The sequence below is a fragment of the Pleurodeles waltl genome, chromosome 6, assembly GCF_031143425.1.
Source record: "Pleurodeles waltl isolate 20211129_DDA chromosome 6, aPleWal1.hap1.20221129, whole genome shotgun sequence".
Taxonomy (NCBI): domain Eukaryota; kingdom Metazoa; phylum Chordata; class Amphibia; order Caudata; family Salamandridae; genus Pleurodeles; species Pleurodeles waltl.
In genome coordinates, this window is record NC_090445.1 from 383,903,776 (window position 1) to 383,927,551 (window position 23,776).

Genomic DNA, 23,776 nt, shown 5'->3' on the forward strand with positions numbered 1-23,776 from the left:
GCGGTGCAGGCAGTGCAATAGCTGCATATATCTACATTTTTGTTGGGACAGGAGACCAAATTCGTCCTGTAAGTGGTCAAAGGTTTTAAACCTGTCCTTCATGATTATTTGATCAAGATCAGCCAGTTTCCACTATGTCCAGTTGAGGACCTATCCACCAATGTGTAGACTAGCATTATGCCACAAGGGAGCTTGCTTATGGAGGCGGGGTGTGTCTTCAGAAGCTTATGCGCCCTGCCCCAGGCCAAAAGCATAGCTAGAACCATGTGGCTGCCTGATCGAGACTGTGGTGGTCTGTCTCCATATAAGTATAGAGTGGGAGCATTACCGTCCGTATTGCCTGTACCCTGGGATGAACTGAGGCCCTCTTCCACCCGCAGGCTTGTTCCTACGTCTCATTCCTGGTGGTCTACTGGCCATCACAAATGAGTATTTTCTCTCTGTCGCTCTTTTACTCTTGCCTTTTCTGCCTTTTCTCACTCATCTTTCCTTTTCTTTTCCATCTCTCCAACTTTCCTCTGCCCTCTTTCACTCTTGCTTTTCTGCCTTTTTTTACTTGTTTTTCCTTTTCTTTTCCATTTCCCCTCCTTTCTCGGCCGCCCTCCCTCTCCGCTCCAGCCCCTGTGGCCCCACCCCCTCCCCCATGAAGCACCTTTCCCACCCTCCCATCTCCCAACTGACCGCTCCCCCACCCTCTCCCCTTCTTAATGGCGGCCACAGCACTGTGAGAGGGCAACTGCACTGTCCTCCTGGTCAGTGTCGGCTGCCTTCCCCAGCTCCTCTGGCTGCTGCTTCTGCTGCCTCTGCCTTTTGTCTGGAATTAACTGAGAGCCTCCTGACTCTCAATTTCAGGCCCTCGTCCACCCGCAAGCTCACCCCTGCGCCTCATCCCTGGTGGTCTAGTGGTCATCACAAGTAAGTATTTTCTCTATCGCTCTTTAACTCTTGCTTTTCTGTCTTTTGTTACATGTTTTTTCTTTTCTTTTCTATCTCCCCTCCTTTCCTCTGCCCCGCTCCCACGCTGCTCCAGCCCCTGTGGCACCACCCCCCGCAAAGCACCTATCACGCCCTCCTGCCTCCCAGCTGACTTCTCCCCCACCACCCTTCCCTTCTTAATGGCGGCCGCAGCACTGTGAGAAGGCAACTGCACTGACCTTCTGGTCAGTGTCTGCTGCCTTACCCATCTCCTCTGGCTGTTGCTGCTGCTGCCTCTGCCTTTTGCCTGGGACAAACTGAGAGCATCCTGACTCTCAGTTCAAGGCCTTGCCCCACCTGCAGGCTCGTACCTGCGCCTCATCCCTGGTGGTCTAGTGGCCATCACAAGAAAGCATTTTCACTCTTGCTTTTTCTTCCTTTTTTCACTTGTTTTTCCTTTTCTTTTCCATTTCCCCTCCTTTACTCTTCCCCCCTCCCATGCCACTCCGGCCCCTACGGCCCTGCACCTCTCCTCACACGAAGCGTCTTTCCTGCCCTCCTGACTCCCACCTGACTGCTCCCCCACCCCCTCCCCTTCTTGATGGCAGCTGCAGCATGGGCACGCCCAGCGGCCATGACGCTGGCGCACCAAAGGCAAACCCGCCTGCACCCATCTGCGTCTGGACCGCACCCAGCGCCAGGAACCCTGGATTTCCATTAAACCACCCCCTGGCCTGTTTGTGTTATGATGCCAAGACTCTCCTCCACCTCAACACCTGATTCTCAGCAACTGCTGCATCCTCTCCCCCAAGGACACCCATGGATCTTTTACCTGCAGGAACGGCAACTTCAGCGCCAGCCGCAACAAGCTGAATGTACTCTGCACACACATTGATACCAACAACCTCCAAAACCCCATCAACTATCTGCTCTTAAACATCCGCTCCCTCTACAAAAACACCACTGAACTCTGGGATTTGATCAACACTGCCTAACCAAACATCGTCTTCCATACCGAGACCTGGACCAACCCCACCTCGGGACCAGGCATCGCCATTGCCATTCCCGACGGATACAGCATCCTAGGAAGGGACAGACCCTCCCGCCCAGGTGGAGGACTTGCCATTGTACACAAGTCCTCATGGCATTTCAAGGCTGTCGCGGAAGAACAATGCATTACCATGGAAAACCTTCACTTTCTGGTCCACTGCTACCACATCTCCTCCATCTGCGGCACCCAGCTTTCATAGATCACGTTGTAGATATCGCTACCAAACAGGCCCTGGTGTCAGATGACTACCTCCTCCTGGGCGACCTGAATTTCCACCTCCAGGACCACACAGTTCCAAACACCGCCGCTCTACTTGACAACCTCGCCACCCTTAGCCTCAGACAGCTGGTCTCTGCTTCCACACACATCACAGGACACAAACTGGACCCCATATTCATCTCAAGAAACTGGATCACCATTGAGCCGCACCCCCAGGAACCCACACGGGAAATTGAACCAAATCACCAATGAGAATCTAACCTCATCTCTCGCCAAATCCCTCCCTCCTCCCTCCGATGATGGCAACACAGCAGCACGCAATCTCAACGCATGGATCACTAAATGCACCAATAATTTAGCCCCCCTCCGGCTGACATCGGCCAAACGTGTACATAAGAAAGCCAGCTGGTTTACCATCGAACTTCTAGAATTAAAGTGTATTTGCAGACGTTTAGAAAAAACATGGAGGAACAGCCAAACCAGCGAAGACCTTGCCTCATTCAGAGCTGCAACCGCTGTCCTCCTCCAAAAAATCAAGAATGCATGGAAGGACGCACTCCGGGAGCACAACAACTCATCTACACACAACTCTAAGGAACTCTTTTCAGTCCTCAATGAGTTCACAGATCCTCCCCTCCGAAGCCACCAGCATCCCCCCGTCGCAGGGCCTCTGCGACAAACTTGCCACTGCAAGATCCAGGGCATTTTTGACAGCTTCCTCCTGGAAAATGCTAGCACCGGAACCTGTGACTGACCCACTGCCCCAGAACCCACCCAGACCATCCATAGCTGGTCCACGCTCACCACAGAGAAAGCAGTCAGCATTATGAACAGCACCCACTCCAGAGCCCCCACGGACCCCTGCCCACACCACATATACATCAGAGCCAGCGCATCCATCGCCCCCAAGCTCCGGAACAAATTTAACTGCTCCATCAACACTGGCACCTTCCCCAAGGACTGGAAACACACTGAAATATGCCCTCTTCTGAAGAAACCTTCGCCAACACATCAGAACTAAAGAATTTCCAGCCCATCTCGATTCTACCCTACCCCGCCAAAGTACTAGAGAAATCAATCAGTGCACAACTATGGAATTTTATCAAGGCCAACAACTCCCTGGACAGCTCCCAGTCCGGCTTCCACAGCAACCACAGCACAGAGACAGCCCTCCTGGCAGCCACCAAAGACATCCGATTACTCCTAGACTGCGGCCACACCTCTGCGCACATACTCCTTGGCCTCTCAGCAGCCTTCGACACGATCTCCCACAGCACTCTATGCACCAGACTCCACAACATAGGAATCAGCAGAAGAGCCCCGGAAAGGATCCACTTCTTCCTATCTGGGAGGATGCAGACGGTCAGACTCCCACCCTACACATCCAGACCCACAGGAGTCAACTGTGGAGTCCCCCAAGGTTCCTCATTGAGTTCCATACTGTTCAAAGTATACATGGCCACTCTCGAAGGCATTGTCAGAAGCCACTGTATAAACATTGTGACATATGCCGATGTCACACAACTGATCATTTTCCTTACCGAAGACGTGAACAAAAGGAACTTCCACTCAGGAATGGAAGTCATCGCCAGCTGGATGAGAGAAAGCTGCCTCAAGCTCAACTCCGTAAAGACTGAGCTCATCATCTTCGGAAACGCCACCTCAGCTTGGGGCGACTCCTGGTGGCCCACATCCCTCACCACCCCCGCACTGACTGAGCACACCTGCAACCTAGGAATCATCCTCGACTCCCCCCTATCCATGACCCGCCAGGTAAACTCTTTCGCCTCCTCCTGCTGGTACACACTCCGCAAACTTTGGAAAATCTTCAGATGGATCCCAGCAGACTGTGGCAGGCAAGCTCGACTATGGCAACGCCTTCTATGCCGGCACCTGGACTAGACATATAAAAAAAATACAACTCACCCAGGACGCCGCCGCCAGACTCTTCCTGGACCTCCCACACCGAGAACATATTTCCCAATACTTGAGGACCCTCCACTGGCTCTCAGTCGAGAAACAAATCACCTTCAAGCTACTCACCCACATGTACAAGGCCATACACAACGCAGAACCAGCCTACCTGAACCACTGTGTCTCCTTCCACATACCCGCCAGATCCCTCTGCTCTGCCGAGATAGCCCTGGCCACCATACCTCAAATTCGTAAAACCACCACCAGAGGACGATCCTTCACCAACATCACAGTAAAGAGCTGGAACAACCTCCTCCTGCACCTTAGACAAAGCCCACCACTCACTATCTTCAGGAAGAACCTCAAGATGTGGCTATTAGGATCAGGCCCTTCCACTCCCAGCGTCTTGAGACCTTCACGGGTGAGTAGCCTTGTGTCAAAAGAATACCTATTAAATCAAACTTCCACAGGAGCAGATGCCTTTTACTCAACTCCTTCCAACAGATGCGTGCTCAGACTTTAACTGATCATCTGAACCCTGCATCCACTAGGGGGAAAGGGGAATGGGAATAGAAAAAGAGAGAACGCCTCCAGATCCAACTATAGCCTGTGTTTCCCACTTGAAAATAGGATATTCAGTGTGTATCTCTGAAAACCTGTTCCTTTTTTCTTATTGGGATTTCTTTAAAGGAAGGACCTGCAGTCGGGTGGTAAGAGCATAGATAAGTACATTCCTAGTGCGCATTCAACTGTTCAGCCATTCACATTCACATTCACCCAATTCTATTGTTCTTCTAACCTGGATCTTTTGAGAGACTAGCCTCTCTCTATGAGAACAATGTTAACTTAATATCTTCTTTTCTCCAGGAGTCGGAAGTTTCCAAGGTTCTCTGGAGAACAGTTCAAAAGTTCACAAATATAACAACTACTAATGTCTTTCACAGGAAATGAAAAGGCCTTTTGAATTTTCTTACTAAACTCATTCGCTGCTGGGACCGAGCCTCCCGACCTTCCTAAGATAATGTTTGGGTGCCTACCAGAGTTGAAATAGAAAGGAGAATAACCAGTGGAGGCATGAATAGCATTGCTGTACGCAAATTCTGCTGTCCAAATGAAATCTCGCCAATCATTATCTTGGTCCAGGAGGCGTAAGGGTAGGTCCTGCTTTAACTCCTGGTTAACTCTTACTGTCTGTCCATCCATTTCCGGATGATAACTGGTAGAATAATGTGAGTCTTTCCTAGTTGTTTCATAAAGGTCCTCTGGAATTGGGAAAAAAACTGGGGACCTCGATCTGAGATTACAACCACCGGAATGCCATTAGCTCTCACTATGTGTTGTGAAAATAACTGTGCTAACTGAGAGGCTCTAGGAACCTTCTTCAGAGGGATGAACGACTCATTTTAGAAAAGGTGTCTTCAAAAACTAGGATTGTGTCAAAACCTTGACTTGAAGGTAAATCTACAATCAAATCCATAGTAATGACGTGCATGGACATGGTGCAATGGGAAGAGGCTAAAGCTCACCTTCAGAAGCTAATTGTGTTGTCTTTCCCCGAATGCATTTATCAAAGGTTTGAACATATTATCTTATTTGAGGGATCATGGTAGGCCTCCAGAAATACCTCTTAATTAATATGGTAGTCTTCAAAATTAATTTATGGCCAGCTAAAGGATCATCATGACATGCTTGTAGCACTAGTTCTTGCAATTCACGAGCAAATATTAGTCATTTTCAACAAAAGGAAGAATTTCTAAAACCCTTCTTCCTTCTTTTTTGTTGGCCGGACATGGATTCTCAAACCTTCCTTTTCATTTCGGAAAATTGTAAGGTACATACAAACTTGTCTGCTGGAATAACTGGAATCTTTTCAGCTTCTCTGGCTCCAGGTATATTATTCATTCCAGATAACGCATCCTTGCCATTGGTAGAACCAGGTTGATAGGTAATGGTAAAATTAAAATCTGCAAAGTACAAGGACCATCTCACTTTCCTTGGAGCTAATGTCATCATCAGTTGACAATGGAATGGTACTCCTTTTCTCAAAGGTTTTGTAATGGGGACCACCTTTTTAGAAAACTGTTTTATAAATTGGCGGTAGAAATTGGCAAAGCCAATAAAACTTTGCACCTCCTTCACCGTTTTAGGAGAAGGCCAATCCAGGATTGTTTGAATTTTAGCAGGATCCATGGAAACTCCATTTTCCGATAAGACAAATCCCAAGAGTTTTACTTCCTTCGCATGAATGGCACACTTTTCCAACTTCACATATAGGTTATTTTCCAACAATTTCTTTAGAACTGCTCTCACGTGATCTACATTGTCTTGCAGATTCTGGGAGAAGATTAAAATATCATCAATGTAGACTACTACAAATTGATCTAAAAACTCTCTTAGTACATCATTCACAAAGTGCTGGATAGCGGCTGATGCATTTCCTAGCGAATAAGGCATCACTTGGTACTCCTATAGACCAAACTGGGTGTGGAAGGCCGTTTTCCATTTGTCTCCCTTAGCAGATTTAATTAAAGGGTACACTCTGCGAAGATCTAGTTTGGTGTAGATTATTGCAGCTTTTACCTGATCTAGCAGTACTGACATCAAAGGCAGGGGATATCGATTCTTCACTGTAACTTGATTTAACGCTCTATAATTGATACAAGTTCTTAACTCTTCATACTTCTTCTTTGGGACTAAAAAAGGGGGGGAAGAGACCGGGGATTGAGAGGGAAGAATGAAACTGTTTGCCAAATATTTTTCCAAATACTCTTTTAGGAACTTGTTTCTTTTTCAGTAAGGGCATAGATTCTACTGTAAGGTAGATTCACACCTGGCTCAAATTCTATCCTGCAATCATAAGATCTGTGGAAAGGTTGCTTTTCTGCCTCTGCTTGGTCAAACACTGCAGACAATTCTTTATATTCTGGGGGAATGACAACCTTTTCCAGAGCACAAACCACATTGGATTTAGTAGCTAAAACTTGAACGGGTGATGCACTACTTGTCTCTTGAGGACCATAACAATGCTTCCGACAGTAACTTGAATTTAATTGCACAGTCCTCTTTTACCAATCAATTTCAGGGTTGTGTTCTGTAAGCCACAGTAAGCCCAAAATCAGCTGGAATTGAGGAGCATCTATGAGATTGAAAGATATCTTTGGGGTCCTAGATGATCTTTCAGAACTATAGGTTCAGTTTCATCTGTAATAGGACCTGAAGACAAGTTTGTTCCATTCACTGCATGAACAGACTCTTTTAAAAAAAATGTATTCCCATTTTTGTGGCATACTGGATGTCGCAGAAATTTCCAGTAGCTCCTGCGTCAATTATCACTGAAACCTCCTGCAGCTTCATTTCTCTGAAGATGAGATCAAAATAGATGGTAAGATGAGGGGAAGCAGATTGTAAGGTGTTTGCCACTAATTGGGATTCAGGAGCTGGTTGGTATTGTAAGTCAACCAGGGCTACTCTCTTGGTAGAATGAGTTTTCTCTTTTCCTGAATTATCTTGATTAGGCTTCTTTGGGCATTCTCTTACCAAATGCCCAGACAACCTACAATAGAGACATTGATTCTTATATCTTGGCTTGTCCTTTTCCTCTTGAAACAGGGGACCTCTAACACTGCTGATTTGCATTGGCTCTTCTGAAGAGTGTGTCTCAGAGGTCTTGAGACTTTCCACTTTACTCCTATCAAAACTTGGTGGGATAGGACGAAGTTCTCTTTTGTGTTCAGCTTTTCCTTTAAACAGACGCTGATCAATCTGTAATAGTAGATCAATTAATTTTGACACATCAGTAGGTCGATCTGGAATTTGGGCTAGTGCATCTTTTAGTTCTTCTCATAAACCTCAGTAAAAAACTACAGCCCTTTTGCTCTTGGGCCAACCAGTCTCCACAATTAATTTGTTGAATTGGGCCAGATAAGAGATCAACTCCCTATTACCTTGTTTTAAGTCTAGTAATTCATTATCTGTGGCATGGGAAATTGTTCTGCGGTCAAAGATTAGAAGGAATTTGTTTTAAAAGACTTCAAAATCATGAAATAAGGTAATTTCGTGACAACAAAGGCATGGACCATGAAGCCGCATTGCCACTCAAATAAGTCAAAATGAACGCTGTTTTTGACTGATCCTCTGTCAAAATAATGGGACGACAAAGGAAGTGTAAGGAGCACTGGGTTAAAAATATCAGCTCCTTGTAAGGATCTCCACTAAAATGTTCAGGTGGGTCCAGGGGAATGAAAGGGGAGATGGAATGAATGACATGTGTGGATATTTCTGAGGTAGAGGTAGGGAAGGTTTTAACTGAAACCACACTAGCTCCTGCTGTATTCCCAGAAGTGAAGTTATTTAATTTGTCCATGAGTTGTTGAGTCTCAACATAGGATCTTTTTATTTTCTCTCTCAAGTTTTTGTTTTCATCTAAGGTAAGGGTTAACGGTTTTTGCATTTTGTCCATAAGTGCCACCAAGGCATTAAAATCTAAACCTTCAGCCATTCTGCTTGGGTGGAAATAAGGATTTATAGGCACTTCAATCTGTCCGAAGATTACCCAATAAAATTAAATCAAATTTCCACAGGAACAGATGCGTTTTACCCAACTCCCTCCAACAGATGTGTGCTCAGACTTTAACTGATTATCTGAACCCTGCATATGCTAGGGGGAAAGGGGAATGGGAATAGAAAAAGAGAGACATCCTCCAGATCCAGCCTGTGTTTCCCACTTGAAAATAGGATATTCAGTGTGTGTCTCTGAAAAAATGCACCTTTCTTCTTATTGGGATTTTTTTAGATGAAGGAGCTGCAGTTGGTTGGTAAGTACATTCCTACTGAACATTCAATTGTTTAGCCATTCACATTCACCCAATTCTAACGTTCTCCTAACCTGGATCTTTTGATTGAGAGACTTGACTCTCTTTCTAAGAGAACAATGTTAACTTAATATCTTCTTTCCCCCAGGAGTCAGAGGTTTCCAAGGTTCTCTGGAGAACAGTTCAAAAGTTCACAAATATACAAACTACTAATGTCTTTTTCAGGAAACGAAAACTCCCTCTCAAGGTTCAGTTTTCTCAATCACAGTCTCTAGAAATTAGTCTGAGCACTGAGGTTTGTCTCTAAGACTGACAAGTCTGCAAAGAAAAGAGTACTTGAATATATATGTACATATAAATATTGGCATGTATGGAAATCATTGTAGGAAGGTAGCCTCTTTCTAGCATTGTTACTCCCACTTTTGGCCTGTTTGTGAGGGCGTTTTTACTGTCTCACTGGGATCGTGCTAGCAAGGACCCCAGTGCTCATAGTGGAAAACCTATTTGTCAGTGTGTTTTATATGTCTCACTGGAACCCTGCTAGCCAGGGCCCCAGTGTTCATCGTTTGTGGCCTAAATGTGTTACCTTTGTGGTGCCTAACTGTGTCACTGAGAATCTGCTAACCAGAATCTCAGTGCTTATGCTCTCTCTGCTTTTAAAATAGTCACTGCAGGCTAGTGACCATTTTTACCAATTCTGATTGGCAAACTGGAACACCCTTATAATTCCCTAGTATATGGTACCTAGGTACCCAGGGTATTGTGGTTCCAGGAGATCCCTATGGGCTGCAGCATTTCTTTTGCCACCCAGAGGGAGCTCAGACAATTCTACACAGGACTGCCACTGCAGCCTGAGTGAAATAATGCCCACGTTATTTCACAGCCATTTTACACTGCACTTAAATAACCTATAAGTCATCTATATGTCTAACCCTCACTTAGTGAAGGTTAGGTGCAAAGTTAGTAAGTGTCAGGGCACCCTGGCACTAGCCAAGGTGCCCCCACATTGTTCAGGACAATTTCCTCAGAATTTGTGTATTACTAATGGTGTATTACACGCATGCACTACATATAGGTCAATACCTATATGTAGCTTCACAATGGTAACTCCGAATATGGCCATGTAACATCTCTAAGATCATGGAATTGTCCCCCCATGCCAATTCTGGTATTAGGGTGCCAATCCCATGCATCCCCGGGGCTCCAGCATGGACCCCGGGTACTGCCAAACCAGCTCTCTGGGCTTTTCATTGCAGCTACCGCTGCTGCCAACACACAGACATGCTTCTGCCATCCTGGGGTCTGGGCAGCCCAGTCCCAGGAAGGCAGAACAAAGGATTTCCTCTGAGAGAGGGTGTTACACCCTCTCCCTTTGGAAATAGGTGTTAAGGGCTGGGGAGGAGTAGCCTCCCCCAGCCTCTGGAAATGCTTTGAAGGGCACATATGGTGCCCTCCTTGCATAAGCCAGTCTACACCGGTTCAGAGATCCCCCAGCTCCTGCTCTGACATGAAACTGGACAAAGGAAAGGGGAGTGACCACTCCCCTGTCCATCACCACCCCGGGCGTGGTGCCCAGAGCTCCTCCAGTGTGTCCCAGACCTCAGCCATCTTGAATGCAAAGGAGTGAGGGCACAGTGAAGGCTTCTGAGTGGCCAGTGCCAGCAGGTTACATCAGAGACCCCTCCTGAAAGGTGCTTACCTGGATTAGGTGGCCAATCCTCCTCTGAGGGCTATTTAGGGTCTCTCTTGTGGGTTTCTCTTCAGATAATGAATGCAAGAGCTCACCAGAGTTCCTCTGCATCTCTCTCTTCGACTTCTGCCAGGGATCGACCGCTGACTGCTCCAGGACGCCTGCAAAACCGCAACAAAGTAGCAAGACAACTACCAGCAACATTGCAGCGCCCAATCCTGCTGGCTTTCTCAACTGTGTCCTAGTGGTGCATGCTCTGAGGGCTGTCTGCCTTCACCCTGCACTAGAAGCCAAGAAGAAATCTCCTGTGGGTCGACGGAATCTGCCCCCTGCTAACGCAGGCACCCAACTTCTGCTTCACTTGTCCTCTGGGTCCCCTCTCATCTCGACGAGCGTGGTCCCTGGAACACAGGAGCTGGATCCAAATGACCCCGACAGTCCAGTGGTCCTTCTGTCCAAATTTGGTGGAGGTAAGTCCTTGCCTCCCCACACCAGACAGTAATCCTGTGTACTGCATGATCTGTAGCTGCTAGGGCTTCTGTGCAGTTTTGCAAGGAATCCTTCATACACAGCATAGCCCAGGTCCCCAGCACTCTGTCCTGCATTTCTCACCTCGCTGAGTTGACCCCGACTTCATGGAACCCTCCTTTGTAGTGTTGAGATGACTGCCGTGCTCAGATTTCTTGAATGCCTGTTCAAGTGCTTCTTTGGGTGCTGCCTGCTTCTGTGTGGACTCTTTGTGCTGCTGAGTGCCCCCTCTGTCTCCTCCTCCAAGGAGCAACCTCCTGGTCTATCCTGGGCCTGGGCAGCACCCATTTTCTTCAACCGTGACCTTTGAAGATAGCAAGGCTTGTTTGCAGTCTTTCTGTGTGGAAACCACTCTCTATCCACCAGCACGCTTTGGGACATGTTCTGTGTAAAGGAGAATTTCCTGTCTCCTTCCGTTGTTGCAGAATCTTCAGCTTCTTCCACCAGGAGGCAGCCCTTTTACACCTACATCCAGGGTTTAGTGGGCTCCTGCCCCCCCCCCCCGGACACTTGTGTGACTCTTGGACTTGGTCCCCTTCCTTTACAGGTCCTCAGGTCCAGGAATCCATCTTCAGTGATTTGCAGTCAGTTGTTGTCTTTGCAGAACCTCCTATCACAACTTTAGCGTGTTTCTGAGGAAGTAGGGTAACATTACTCCTACTTTTCAGGATCTTGGGGTGGGGCATCTTGGACACCCTTAGTTTTTTCTTACACTCCCAGCGACCCTCTACACACTACACTAGGCCTGAGTCCATTCGTGGTCGTATTCCACTTTCTTAGTATATGGTTTGTGTTCCACTACTTTTCTAACTGTTTACTTACCTGATTTTGGTTTGTTTGTATATTTTGTGTATTTTACTTACCTCCTAAGTGAGTATATCCTCTGAGATATTTTTGGCACATAGACACTAAAATAAAGTACCTTTATTTTTGGTAACTCTGAGTACTGTGATTCTTATGATATAGTGCTATATGATATAAGGGGAATAGTAGGAGCTTTGCCTGTCTCCTAGTTCAGCCTAAGCTGCTCTGCTATAGCTACCTCTATCAGCCTAAGCTGTTAGAACACTACTAATCTACTAATAAGGGATAACTAGACCTGGCACAAGGTGTAAGTACCATCAGGTACCCACTATAAGCCAGGGAAGCCTCCTACATTGGTGGTGCAGCGGTGGGATCAGTACTTGTACCTGCGCCTCATCCTTGGTGTCTAGTGGGCTTCTGGTAAGCGTCGCTAGACTTCTGCATTGGTACATTTTGTTTTTTGTACTCTGTTTCATTTCCTTGTTTTTATTGTGCCGTTTCCATCTGTTTTGTTCCACTTTTTGTGCCTTTTCTGGCTTTTGCGCCTGTTTTTGCCCCTTGTGCGCTTCCCCGCTCTGGCTCTCTCTGAGCCGCTCACCGTTCCCCTGCCGCTGCGTCCCTGCGTCCCCGCCCCCCTCGCGCCCCCATTTGCCTCTCCCTCCCGCCTCCCAGCTGCTCCTCACTCCCTCCTCCCTTCTTAATGGCGGTCGCTGTGCGTCGAGGGTGAGCAACCTCTGACCTACCTTTGGTCTGGAGCTCGCTCCCCCACGATCGCAGCACCACCTAGCTGCATCCGTGTCGCTGACCCCCGCCCACGCTGCTGTTCGCGTGTTCGAGGCCCTCCTCCACCCGCAGGCACCCGCCTACGTCTCATCCCTGGGGTCTAGTGGGCTTCTGGTGAGCGTCGCTAGACTTCTGTATTTATACATTTTGTTTTTGTGCTCTGTTTCATTGCCTTGTTTTTATTGTGCCGTTTCCATCTGTTTTGTTCCATTTTTTGTGCCTTTTCTGGCTTTTCCGCCTGTTTATGCCCCTTGTGCGCTCCCCCGCTCCGGCTCTCTCTGAGCCGCTCACCGTTCCCCTGACACTGCGGCCCCACCCTCCTCGCGCCCCCATTCGCCTCTCACTCCCTCCTCCCAGCTTCTCCTCCCACCCTTCTTAATGGTGGTCGCCAGCGACCTCAACGCCCTCAACCCTGGCCACAACACTGACTGCTTCCAGTCCTCTCCAGGGAACACCAATGGTCCCTTCTCCTGCCACACCTGCAAGTTCACCTGCGACAGAACAACGAAACCCCCCAAAGCCGGATCCAACCACCTCCACGACACCACCGCCCAAGACGTAGCCTTCCTGACCGAAACCTGGTGGAACCGATTCCTCATCACCTGACATCGCCATAGCCATCCTGGACGGCTACAAGATCACCTGAAGAGACAGCACCAACGGCATCGGAGGAGAAATAGCCATCACCCACAAATCCACCCTCAAAGTCTCCACCTACACGGACGATACTCTCAAGACCGCCAAGCACCTACACTTCCAGATCCACAGCAACCCCAACACCACCCTCAGAGGAACACTCATCTACAGACCCCCGGGCCAACGAGCCCCCTTCAACGACACCATCGCCGAACTCGCCAGCACCACCGCACTCCCCTCCATGGACTACGTCCTCCTCGCAGACCTCAATTTCCAGCTAGAGAACAACATCGACCCCAACTCCACCACGCTGATCGCCAACCTCGCCAACCTCGGACTCTGACAACTCGCCACCACACCCACCCATATCGCCGGCCACAAGCTTGATCCCATCTTCACCACAAACGCCCACATCACCTTCAACCACATCACCGAACTTTACTGGACCGACCACCACTGCATCCACTTCACCTTCAAGAAACAAACCAAGCACCACCGCCCACAGCAACCACCTCGCCGCTGCTGGAGCAAAGACTACACTGACCCAGACACCGTCACTCTCAACCTCAGACAGTTGATCACCAACTGTGCCAACTCCCTAGCGCCACTCAAGAACCCACCCAACAACCAAGCCTGCAAAAAAGCCACCTGGTTCACCGACGAGCTCCAAGCCTCCAAACGCGACTGCCGCAAACTAAAAAAGAAATGGCTCCACGAACGCACACCCGACAACCACACAGCCCTCAAGGACGCCTCCCGCAGGCACCACCAACTCATCAGAATAACCAAGAGATCCTCCTTCAAAGACCGCCTGGATAACAACGCACACTACCGCAAAGAGCTCTTCAGCATCCTCAAAGAACTCTCCAATCCCAGCACCAACGTCAACGACATCCCACCATCCCAAGAACTCTGCGACTCTTTGTCCACCTTCTTCCTCCAAAAAATCACCGACATCCACAACAGCTTCTCCACCACAACCACGCCAGAGCCCATCCCCGCAAGCACCACCCGTACCAACCACCTGACTTCCTGGACCAACGTCAACGACACAGAGACACTCACGATCATGAACTCCATCCACTCAGGATCACTGTCTGACCCATGCCCACACCACGTGTACAACAAAGCCGACGCAATCATCGCCCTCCAACTATGGAAGGTCATCAATATCTCCTTCCGAACAGCAACATTCCCGGAAAGTTGGAAGCATGCTGAAATCCACGCCCTCCTCAAGAAGCCCAAAGCTGACTCAAGATTTTAAGAACTTCCGTCCCATCTCCCTGCTCCCGTTCCCGGCGAAGGTCATCGAAAAAATCCCCAACACGCAACTGACCCGCCACCTCGAAGACAACAACATCCTGGACCCCTCCCAGTCAGGGTTCAGACGGAACCACAGCACTGAGACCACCCTTCCAGCCGCCACAGACGACATCAGACACCAACTGGACAACGGCGAAACATCAGCCCTCATCCTCCTGGACCTATCTGCCGCCTTCGACACAGTCTGCCACCGCACCATGACAGCCCGCCTCTTCGAAGCTGGAATACAAGACAAAGCCCTCGACTGGATTGCCTCCTTTCTCTACGGCCGATCCCAAAGAGTATGCTTCCCCTCCTTCCGATCCAAAGCCACTGACATCATCTGCGGCGTTCCCCAGGGCTCCTCCCTCAGCCCAACACTGTTCAATATCTACATGGCCCCCCTCGCACAAGTGGCCCGCCAATACAACCTCAACATCATCTCCTATGCCAATGACACACAGCTCATCCTCTCCCTCAACAAAGACCAGCACACCGCCAAAACCAACCTCCACGAGGGTAAGAAGGCCATCGTCGAATGGATGACAAACAGTTGGCTGAAGTTGAATTCGGACAAGATGGAAGTCCCCACCCCCTCAGCCTGGGACAACTCATGGTGGCCGACCACACTGGGAACCCCTCCAACTCCTACCAACCATGCACGCAATCTAGGATTCATCCTCGACTCCTCCCTCTCCATGTCCAAACAGGTCAAGGCAGTCTCCTCCTCCTGCTACAACACCCTCCGCATGCTCCTCAGGATTTACAAGTGGATCCGGACTGAAACAAGAAGAACCGTGACACAGACCCTCGTCAGCAACAGGCTAGACTACGGCAATGCACTCTACACAGGCATCCCAGCCAAACACCTGCAACGCCTCCAGCGCATCCAAAATGCCTCCGCCCAACTGATCCTCAACGTACCCCGCCGCAACCACATCTCCCACCTCCCAAGAGACCTTCATGGGCTCCCCGTAGACAAGAGGATTACATTCAAGCTACTCACCCACACACACAAGGCCCTCCACAACACCGTACCTGCCTACCTGAACAGCAGACTCAGCTTCTATACCCCCACCCGCCAGCTCCGCTCCTCGAACCTCGCCCTCGCTGTTGTACCCTGCATCCAGCGAAAGACCTCCGGCGGCAGATCCTTCTCCTACCTTGCCACCAAGACCTGGAACTCCCTCCCGAAAAACCTACGCCAGACCCATGACCTACTCTCCTTCAGACGACTCCTCAAAACTTGGATCTACGATCAGTAGCAGCACTCCCTTCTCCCCCCTTCCCCCAGCACCTTGAAACCCTCACGGGTACGTAGTGCGCTTTATAAATTGATTGATTGATTGATTGATTGCTTTACCACTTTGTCATTGATGCTTTTCATAAGAAAAACATATACCAAATACTTCAGAATATACACAGTTAACCTAAACAGTTCAACTTTCCTTTTTTAAACTTTCTAAAAAGTTTATGAAATGTTTTGAAAAGTTTTGAAAAGTTTGAAAAAGTTTTTCTCTTTCCTCTAAAAGTTTCTAAACTTTTTCTCACTCTCCTAAACCATTTCTAACAATCATGTCTGCAGTAGAACTTGCTCCCACAGTTGTCCAGGCAACCTATGGTAGTTTAAACTTTAAAAGTGTGAGGGGTCTCTGCATTGAAAGAGGTTTAAGCATTGGTAAGAATCCTACAAAAGATCTTCTCCTTAGCCTTCTCCTAGAAAGTGACCAGGACCAGTCTGGCCCATCCGAGGATCAGGAGGTAGAGAAGGGAGGTACCCAGCCAGACTCAGAGGAGTCCCCTGAGGATGCTGGGGAGGGTTCTTCCAAAGACCTGCCAGATAAGAGGCCATCTAGTGACACTAGTAGTGGGAGGGGGTCACACACTAGTAGGGCACCTTTCACTCCTAAAGGCCAGGTTACTAGAGTCTAGTCAGTTAGGGACAGGTCTCACTCTGCCAAATGCCACATTTCTTCTGTGTCTCAGAATTGCCAAGCCTCCCACCCTGAGGATAACATTATGGAAAGGGAACTCAGAAAGCTGAGGTTGGAAGTAGCCAGTCTGAAGCTAAAACAGCAGCAGCTGGCCTTAGACAGGGAATCTCTGGATGTAGAGAGGGAAAGACAGAGATTGGGGTTAGTTCCTCATGGTGGTGGCAGCAGTGTTTTTTTATAGCAATCCTGTGAGAGAACAATATTCCAGAAACCTGCATAAGATATTCCCCCCTTACAAGGAGGGGGATGACATTAATAAGTGGTTTGCTGCACTTGAGAGGGTCTGTATGGTACAGGAGGTCCCTCAAAGGCCGTGGGCTGCTATCTTGTGGCTATCTTTCACTGGTAAGGTTAGGGATAGGCTCCTTACTGTCAGAGAAAGTGATGCTAATAATTACAAAGTTTTGAAAGATGCACTCTTGCATGGATTTGGCTTAACCACTGAACAAGATTAAGTCCAGAGACACCAGAAAAGAGTCCTCTCAAGACTGGACATACTTTGTAGACTATTCAATGAAGGCCTTGGAGGGTTGGTTACATGGCAGTAAGGTGATGACTATGAAAGCCTATATAATCTAATCCTCAGAGAGCATATTTTGAACAATTGTGTATCTGATTTTTGCACCAGTACTTGGTAGACTCAGATCTGACCTCGTCCTAAGAATTGCAAAAGAAGGCAGACAGATGGGTCAGAACAAGAGTGAACATAAAGGTTCATACAGTTGGTGATAAGGATGGCAAGAAGAAAGATAGTGAGAAATCTCAGAATAAGCATGGGGATAAAGGTAAAACTAAAGATCCTTCTTCACATCCTAAACACTCTTCAGGGGGCGGGGATACATCTACTTCTTCCTCTTCTTCACAACCCACACACACTAAAACGCCTTGGTGCTATGTGTGTAAAAATAAAGTCCATAGGCCAGGGGATAAGTCCTGCCCAGGTAAACCCCCTGAGCCTAACACCACTAATACATCAAACTCTAGTGCCCCTAGCAGTAGTGGTAATAGTGGTGGGACTGCTGGCAATAGTAAAAATAAGGGTGTAGTTGGGTTCACTTTTGGGTCCATAATAGAAACTGGGGTAGTCAGTCCCAAGACAGTTTCTGTCACACCTGGTGGCATTGGCCTTGCCACACTGGCTGCTTGTCCCCTTACCATGGATAAGTGCAGGCAGACAGTTTCAATAAATGGTGTTGAGGCTCAGGCCTACAGGGACACAGGTGCCAGTATCACTTTGGTGACTGAAAACCTATTGTCTCCTGTACAACACATCATTGGACAACAGTACAAGATTACTGATGTCCATAACTTCACTCATTTCCTCCCCTTAGCTATAATTTAGTTTAGTTGGGTTGGAGTTACAGGCCCTAAGCAGGTGGTAGTATCACCTAGTGTACCTTTAGACTGTCTCTTAGGAAATGACCTAGAGACCTTAGGTTGGGCTGCGGTAGAGTTTAATACCCATGCAGCCATGCTGGGTATCCCTGAGGAATTTCTTCCTCTCATTTCAGCTGAAAATGAAAAAGCAAAGGAGAGAAAAAACCCTGAAAACTCAGGATCCTTCTCCAACAACAGGTAAAAAGGGCATCAAAGTATCCCTACCCACCCTACCTTTCAGGATACCATTCCTTTGGTGGGAGAAACCTCTCCTGGGGTGGCACCTGTACCAAGGGAACCATCAGCTAACACAGCTGTACTCCCTGAGGTGAAAGTACCTCTCTGTGGGATAACTAATATTGGTGAGAAAAAGTGCACCATTTTAGTTAACATGGAGCATCCCTCCAACCCTCCCAGAGAAACTTTATTGCAGCAACCCTGCACTGCCTCACAACACTTAGGACAGCAACCCTGCCCTAGTGTGGAGCTTATAGGACAGCAGCCCTGCCCTGCTCCAACTAAAGAGAAACCGCAACCCTGTTCTTTCTTAAAGCCATATGGACAAGGTTTTTGCCCAGCTATGGCTTTATTGAGACAGCATCCCTGTCTGGCATTCTCATCATGTGGCCTAAATGTGTTCCCAGTGTGGTGCCTAACTGTGTCACTGAGACTCTGCTAACCAGAATCTCAGTGCTTATGCTCTCTCTGCTTTTACAATTGTCACTGCAGGCTAGTGACCATTTTTACCAATTCCGATTGGCACACTGGAACACCCTTATAATTCCCTAGTATATGGTACCTAGGTACCCAGGGTATTGGGGTTCCAGGATATCCCTATGGGCTGCAGCATTTCTTTTGCCACCCATAGGGAGCACAGACAATTCTTCCACAGGACTGCCACTGCAGCCTGAGTGAAATAATGCCCACATTATTTCACAGCCATTTTACACTGCACTTAAGTAACTTATAAGTCACCTATATTTCTAACCCTCACTTAGTGAAGGTTAGGTGCAAAGTTACTAAGTATGAGGGAACCCTGGCACTAGCCATGGTGCTCCCACATTGTTCAGGGCAATTTTTCCGGACTTTGTGAGTGCTGGGAAATCTTTACACACGTGCACTACATATAGGTCAATACCTATATGTAGCTTCACAATGGTAACTCTGAATATGGCCATGTAACATGTCTAAGATCATGGAATTGTCCCCCCATTCCAAATATGGTATTGGGGTGCCAATCCCATGCATCCCCAGGGCTCCAGCATGGACCCCGGGTACTGCCAAACTAGCTCTCTGGGGTTTTCACTGAAGCTAACGCTGCTGCCAACCCACAGACAGGGTTCTGTCCTCCTGGGGTTTGGGCAGCCCAGTCCCAGGAAGGCAGAACAAAGGATTTCCTCTGAGAGAGGGTGTCACATCCTTTCCCTTTGGAAATAGGTGTTAAGGGCTGGGGAGGAGTAGCCTCCCCCAGCCTCTGGAAATACTTTGAAGGGCACAGATGGCACCCTCCTTGCATAAGACAGTCTACACCGGTTCAGGGATCCCCCAGCTCCTGCTCTGGCGTGAAACTGGACAAGGGAAAGGGGAGTGACCACTCCCCTGTTCATCACCACCCCAGGGGTGGTGCCCAGAGCTCCTCCAGTGTGTCCCAGACCTCTGCCATCTTGAATGCAGAGGTGTGAGGGCACAGTTGAGGCCTCTGAGTGGCCAGTGCCAGCAGGTGACATCAGATACCCCTCCTGATAGGTGCTTACCTGGATTAGGTGGCCAATCCTCCTCTAAGGGCTATTTAGAGTCTCTCCTGTTGGTTTCTCTTCAGATAACGAATGCAAGAGCTCACCAGAGTTCCTCTGCATCTCTCTCTTCGACTTCTGCCAAGGTTCGACTGCTGACTGCTCCAGGACACCTGCAAAACCGCACCAAAGTAGCAAGATGACTACCAGCAACATTGTAGCGCATAATCCTGCCGGCTTTCTCGACTGTTTCCTGGTGGTGCATGCTCTGAGGGCTGTCTGCCTTCACCCTGCACTGGAAGCCAAGAACAAATCTCCTGTGGGTCGATGGAATCTTCTCCCTGCTAATGGAAGTGACCACGACAGTCCAGTGGTCCTTCTGTCCAATTTTGGTGGAGGTAAGTCCTTGCCTCCCCACGCCAGACAGTAATCCTGTGTACTCCGTGATCTGCAGCTGCTAGGGCTACTGTGCACTTTTGCAAGGAATCCTTCATGCACAGCATAGCCCAGGTCCCCAGGAGTCCGTCCTGCATTGTTCAACTCACTGAGTTGACCACCGACTTTGTGGGACCCTCCTTTGTAGTGTTGAGACGACCGCCGTGCTCAGATTTCTTGAATGCCTGTTCAAGGGCTTCTGCGGGTGCTGCCTGCTTCTGCGTGGGCTCTCTGTACTGCTGAGTGCCCCCTCTGTCTCCTCCTCCAAGGGGCGACCTTCTGGTCCTTCCTGGGCCCGGGCAGCACCCATTTTCTTCAACCGTGACCTTTGCAGGTAGCAAGGCTTGTTTGTAGTCTTTCTGCGTGGAAACAACTCTGCATCCACCAGCACGCTGTGGGTCTGTGTCTATGTTTGGAAGTTCCAGCTATGAAGCTTACATAAATGCCTCTAGAAGCCACCTTGCCAGCCAGTGATGCAAGCACTAAGCTGGAATGTGCCCTCTAAGAAAATGGTCAGGAGGAAAAAATGTGATGCAGAAAAAAACCTCTATAATTCAGTACTAGATCAGTTGCACACAGAGCACAGAAAGGTAATGCCATGAAAAAGGGAACAGGAACATTTGGGAAGTTTGCAACACATCACGTCTTGCTAAGACATTTCCTGTAGGAAGCATGGTTCTCCAAGGAACCTAAACCCCCACTATCCTGAATCAGTGCCGTAAAAGAGGACCCAGATGGAATCCTGGCAACAGTAGGTAACAAGGAATACAGGCATTTTGAAGGACCTAGTTAAGAATCTAGTTAAGAATCTTCAGCAAGGTATAGCTTAGTTGTGGTGCCACAGTGAGACCCTCTCCTGCTAATGGGGCACTTGGAGGGCACACCCTACACAAATTAGTCTTGACCCGGCTCCTCATGGGAACAGTCCAGTCCAAACTTGCAGGTCAGGTCCTCATTGAACTAGAACAAAATCAACCTTGAACTAGTTTCAACCTAGTTAAGAATTTTCAGCAAGGTATAGCTTAGTTGAGGTGCCACAGTGAGGCCCTCTACTGCTAATGGGGCACTTGGAGGGCACACCATACTCCTTGATAAGGGCATGTACTGAAGATTTCTACATTTGTTTTTAGTGTCTGAAACAGAAGTTGAAAATCTCCTGCGGGACGAGGCAGAGGACTATAGCCGAAGACAGTTCCGTGAGGCCAGACACACGTTTGGTGTTGGACTACTGAAAAGGATTTGCTGCTGCAGAGAAAAACATCACAGGAAAAGCTTTAAAGACAATTTGACCGGTGATGCATCTCAAGCGGATAGGCAAGCAGGTTGGTCCCAGCCTCCTCCTGGTTCACAGAGCAGTTTTTAGTCAAAAATTTTAGAATTTCCCACTAATGAGTTTTGGCTAACTGGTCACTGTCATCACCATTTCCAAGGGTCCTGGTATGGTGGGGCACCTCTTGTAGGGTCAGGACTGGGTTCAGGTGTGAATCCAAGGTAAAGAGAGCCTTCTGTGCCCCGGAGGCTCAGATCAGGAGGCCAGCAAACTATCACTTCGGCGTCACTGTGGTGGTCCCAGGTTCAAAATGTAAGTCCAGTCCTTCTTCACCAGGCAAGAGGGCAGCAAGGCAGAAAGGCAGCAATTTAGCAAAGCAGCAGCAGGTCAGCAGTTCAGCAGAGTTGCTGTCATTTTGGCATACAGCAGTTCTTCTTCCTGGCAGAGTATCCACCTGTTCAGAAGTGTGCTGAAGAGTTGGTATCTGAGATCTTAAATTATAACTTACTGCCCTCCTTCTAGGGGGTGGGAGAAGCTTCTAGACAATGGCTTTGAAGTGCATGGAATTTCCTGGTTCTGCTGCTCTGGCTCCAAGCTGACTGCAGTGACAATGAGGAGGTGCCCTTTGTGTGAAGACAGAGTTTTCCCTATTTAGTTGTAAATGGGACTGTTCTCAGTGTCTCCCCCACCCATCCTGCCAGCAGATGACTTATTAAGGCACACCTAATCTCTCCATTGTATGATGGTCTGGGAGGACTTCACAAAGTCTGTCAGTATTGTGACCCAAAGCAGGCTAAATGCACAAAAGGACAAACAAATGGCAAATTTCCAAAAGTGCAAAAACAACAAGGTGATGGGTGGAATGCTTGAATTAATCTCAGATACTGGCAATCACGTGGGTCGCATCCCAATCCATTGTTTTTCACCTACCATTCCACCTCAGTTTGGGGTCAGCAATACACAAATTCGTCTTGACCCGACTCCTCATGGGAACATTCCAGTCCAAACTTGCAGGTCAGGTCCTCATGCTCTAGATTATGAACCACAGGCCACAACAAAGAGCAGCTAAAAGCAAGCAGTACATGGTTGTGTCCTGCACTAGGTTTAAGAACACAATATTTATGTCAGACAGCATTCGGACAATGATATTCTGGAAATATTCCAGTGTGGATGGTGAAAAATGTCAGCCACCTAGGCGATTGCAGTGAGCCTTGCTCCACACGAAGACATCATCGATCGATTGGAGCTTCACTTTGATAGCCGTTAGACTGGTCTTCACACTAGCAGTCTAATTTTTATACTTGAAACTGTGATTCCAGTCATTTCCTACCTCAGGTTTCCGCAGGAATTCATTTGTCCTGCACCATTTAGCTTGATCTGCTTTCATGGGCCCAGTGAAGCACAACTTTACCCACTCATTTTCTTGGTGACCCTCTACAAACCAGTTTTTTGAGCGTAGCATCCATAGAAATGACAGTACGGAAGATAAAAAAAAAAGCATTGTGTGCAATGGACAATACATCAACAGGACAGGCATTGCATAATAGCAGCTCGTGCTGTACCAAAGACAGTCGGACTTGGTGGCCAAAGAAGGATTTTCAATGGACGGCAGAGGCAATAATGACATTATCGTGAGAGAAACCAGGAAAGTGGAAACGAGTAAGGAGGGCCTATATGAGGGTTGTAATTCTTACGACAAAGAACAACGTGCAAAACCTACCCATTTTGAACCGAAAATAGGAAAGAAAACAGTTATGTTGGCACCTCTGTCCCCAAGCCTGGGCTTTAGTGAGCACGATCAGCAGTTTTGTGCCATGCACTCTAGCTTGAACAGATGTAAAACATGTTTCAAGGGCTGCTCTGTGTGGACGGCCATAGCAAAAATTTACTATGCCTTGAATTGCATTGAATACACTTCCTTTGGCACCTGGCCAACTAATAACCGAAGTAGTATTGGTTTAGTGAGATTGTATTATTGTTTTGGTATCACAAACATCAACGATCCCAAGGGTGTGTTTCCCTGTGGCTTACGCAGGAAATAAATGCAGCTTATGTTGCATAGGAGTCAGGGTACAATCAACGTGCTAATACTTTAAGTGCCAAGACCCAGTGCATTTTCTGGTAAGTGTTAGTTGTTACTGTTTCCAGAATTCTGTGTGTGTCAATAAGTGTTCGCTAGACAGGGAAAGGTGGGGTTCATTGCAGAATAGCATTGTCAGAATATTGTTTGACATAATTGTTCTGTCCTAAATATTGTTTTCAAAATATCTGCTTGTTCGTGTGAACAATTGAAAATCTACCCATAATAGGTTGA